Source organism: Octopus bimaculoides, chromosome 19 (genome assembly GCF_046866305.1).
Source record: "Octopus bimaculoides isolate indiv1 chromosome 19, ASM4686630v1, whole genome shotgun sequence".
In the NCBI taxonomy this organism is placed as follows: domain Eukaryota; kingdom Metazoa; phylum Mollusca; class Cephalopoda; order Octopoda; family Octopodidae; genus Octopus; species Octopus bimaculoides.
Window position 1 is genome coordinate 40587297 of NC_142946.1, and position 4161 is coordinate 40591457.

Consider the following 4161-nt stretch of genomic DNA (forward strand, 5'->3'; position numbering starts at 1 on the left):
AGATAGATAGATAGATAGATAGATAGATAGATAGATAGATAGATAGATATGTAATATTCATTCATTCGATTCTCACTATGCCAGCTTCCAATGCTCAAAGCTTCCTTGCCAGCTTGTTCCATTGTTAACCCCTGCAATTTATTTTCAATGCTTTTGTTTCTTTTGCTGGGTATAATGGAAGGTGTCAGCTGTCCACAACCAGCAGACTAAGGTGAGACTTGTTTACTGGTCATGCTTAAAAAATCATGCGAAGAATGTTTTCATTTTCAAAATTCAAGAGGGTATGCAGACAGAATTTAACCATGTTATAAGCTTCCAAAATGATGACCGTTCTGCTAAGAAATGGAATCGGAAACATCAAGAAATATTTTGCTCGGTATTTGCGAGCATAACGAATATCCTTCTTATGACTTGAATAAGTTTTCTTCAACTCTGAAAATAATTTTCGTACTCAATTATTTCTGAGTCCCGTCGATATTCACGCTTATTTGGAGAGTTTTGTGGACATTCACAACGGTTTTACGAGCTTGAAACCACCTATTTCTAATTGTAGTGGCAGTAAGTCATTTAAGGACATCTGTTGGAACTCTCCCCTAAACTGACTTTGCACTTCTATTACATATAAAAATCTTCCAGCTGCCCTTTGCTACATTTTAAAAGGTTAGTGTGTGTGCCTTCATCATTTTTCAATTGCTTAAATCAATACGAAAATGAAAAGTATGGTGTTGCCAGTTGTTAATACACCTCATACACACACATACAACCACACACACACACACGCACACACACACACACACACGCGCACACACACACACACACACACACACACACACAAACACACATACATATGAACGCACATATACCGATACAAGCGGATAGATAGATAGATAGATAGATAGATAGATAGATAGATACAGATATGTCTATGCTACGCATGCGTAAACATGCATATAAGGAGCAACAGAAAGAAGAATATCGAGAAAAAAACTCCAATTATCAAGAAATAACGGATATCGACATCAAGAGCAGCCAGAAAATGTAATGCAAGTTTATTAGCTGCAACATGAGAGATATGAAAAGCTGAACATAATAATTATTATTGCTATAAAAATCGGTAAAATATCAAATATGCAACGTTCCCTAAAGAAATTGTTTTGTAAAACGAGAGTTTAAAATTGTATAAATATATAGTTTTGACAATAACTTAATTTATCCTATGTATTCAAAGATCTCTGCGGAGATCTCCAGAAATATGTTTCTAGTATTTGTGATTTCCAACGATCAATTATCCGTAGCCTCTGTAACTCAATGGCTAGATCCTGTTTTCTATTTTCTCTATACCTCCCATATTGACGATCTCCTCATTTGGGATTGTAAAGTCAAATCTGGCACCATCTATTCTCTTCGTCTACGGCTACTCAATCAGACCTTTAAAAGTTAAAGTCCCACAACAGCTTCTATCGTATTTTCTATCATTTTACAATGTTCCTGTTCATACAACTTAAAAGTATGGTCAAATTCTAGCCTTCTACATAACTCCCAGTGGATCATTTTCACTAGGTTGTCGTCTTTTCTTGTATTCGTTCTGTACCACAATGTTACATTCACTTATTATATGAATAACATTTACTTACTTTCATTTACATAACCTACATTGGGGATCTACCGCATTTTTGCCTATCTTGGCTTTTATCTACTGAATCCTCAATGCTTGAGTCAGTGTGTAACACGCAACTTTCGGTCTCCTTTCCAGCATTCTTTTCTGCAACTACAATCATCTCTCGCTATAATTTTTTTTCACTGAAACTATCTTTGGAAATCGACTATCCAAAGACCTTCTGCTGCCTGTCCTATAATATTCATTCCTTTTTTGTTTTTAACTACATTTGGTTTTCTCCATTTCCTTATCTCCCACTGTTACTCTAGCAGCTCTTAATAAAATTTCCTCACTATTACCTACATAGATAATAACAAGGACAGATAATACTTTCCTTAAGATGTGCGCTGTGCCCAATAAGGCTGCTTTTAGCAAGACATCAATCTTGCATGGGATTTCCAGTTGCCTTAAGAAATCTTGAAGTTTCAATGGGATTGAGCCCAACGTACCGATCATCACTGGTATCAATTTAACATTCCTCTCTCGCATTCCGTACGGTCTTGCCATTTCCACTTTCAATTCGGACTACTTGGTGATTTTTTTTCAACCTCTTTACTCACAACATTCATGTCATTTGGTGTGACTGCATCAATGATCTGACAGTTTTGTCTCTCTTATTCAATGTGACAGTATCCGGCCGACGGTGTTGGTTTACACGATCCGTCTGAAAATCGTTGTCCCAGAGTATCATTACTTTTCCCTCCTCCTGCATAATTTTACTTGGTACACCCCACAAACTACCGTTTACTGTAACCGCCAAGGCAAGTGTCATATCCAGTCTACAGACCCACTGAAGCGCTTGCCTATTCACCATACTAATCCTGCATTCAACAAATATGTTGGGAAGTAGGACTCCTTTGCTTGCCCTCATTTTTCTTTAAAATTAATAGCTGCAAAAATTCCATGAGTACATAACTAAAGAGAAAAAATAATAACTGTGTTCAGGTCTTCAGATAATTCAGTCGTGGCCGCCATATGACCTTTTTCACCAAGCTCAACAAATAGATAAAAAGTTATCTTCTATTTGCAGCTAAAGGAAGTGGGCAGAACAAATTTCTCAAACGATTTAGCTTCTAGCTGGTTCGTCCAGTACCTTATAGCAGGTATTTAACACGGCTTCGAAACTCAAGAAAGCTTGGATACTGGTTGAAAATTACTTTATAACTGCCTTTACATATTATTAGCAGAGTCGTTTGTAATTTGGGGTTGTTATAGTCAAGTTTGATATTGTGAAGACAGTTGCAAAATTAAGTACGTTTCTAATTATTGACTATAATGTTTTAGTTCCCTATGGAGAATCTTAGAAAGAAATATTTGCCAATTTTCTACACTAAACTTGTTTATTTTATTTGTTACACCTTGTTTAGCTGCTTCATGACGATTTTGTTTCTATCATTTGCATTGGTTATGTTTACGGTTGTCTCCGGTTTTTATCTTATTGATTATTACATTTACATAATTTAGGCTATATATGTTTTACTGCTTTGCGGAATATTTTTCGAATCTTCTGTCTGTTTCTGATAGCTATTCCTGTGGGCATTTTTGAAATTTATGAATGTGTTTCTATTTTGTTTATTGACATTTCAATATGTTATACTTTATGATAGGTAGATGTTCAAAAGAACGTCTCGTCATTGCTTTTCCCGTGGTTCTCAGAGAAAGTGTGGTCTCCCGATAAATTGCCATAGTTAATAGGTGATCAATGTATGTACGTTTGTTACATATTTACTATACAAAAGAAGTGTAATTTCAATATAATGGCACCTCTTTATGTATTCGGCATTGATTATCTAGCAAGTGTTAGAGTCGTACGTGAAGCCTTAAATAATATATTGTCAAGAACGTGTTAAATTGTAAGCGTTGAACTGTAAAGGTTGATTAATTTGACAGTTGTGCGCATATATTTTTTTAAAAACTATCCTATCTATGTATACACATATTTATGTATACATACGTATACATTATCAAAGCGGAAAATCATAAATTCTACATATAGTTCATACTTGATTTATGCTCATCATTTGTTTTATTGCGATAAACAAAAGTGTTACCGTCTTCATATTAACAAAAAATAACATTCCTGTTAATTTCGGATTTCTTGTATTTTGTATATTGTACTTGTTTCAGTCATTAGACCGCGGTCATGCTGTGGCACCGCACTGATGCACATTTTAGTCGAATGAATCAACCCCAATACTCGTCTGGCTGGGCTTGGTTTCGCTTGGCTTGGCATTGCTTTGCTTCGCTTCGCTTGGCCTGGCTTGGCCTGGTTTGGCTTCACGGGATTTCGCTTGGCTTCGCTTGGCTTCGCTTGGCTTCGCTTGGCTTCGCTTGGCTTCGCTTGGCTTCGCTTGGCTTGGCTTAGCTTGTCTTGGTTTGACTGACTGGGCTTCGCTTCACTTGGTTTCGCTTGTAGTTGGATTCAAATTAAAGAACGAATCAAGTTCAACATTTATATATATATATATATATATATATATATATATATATATATATATATATAT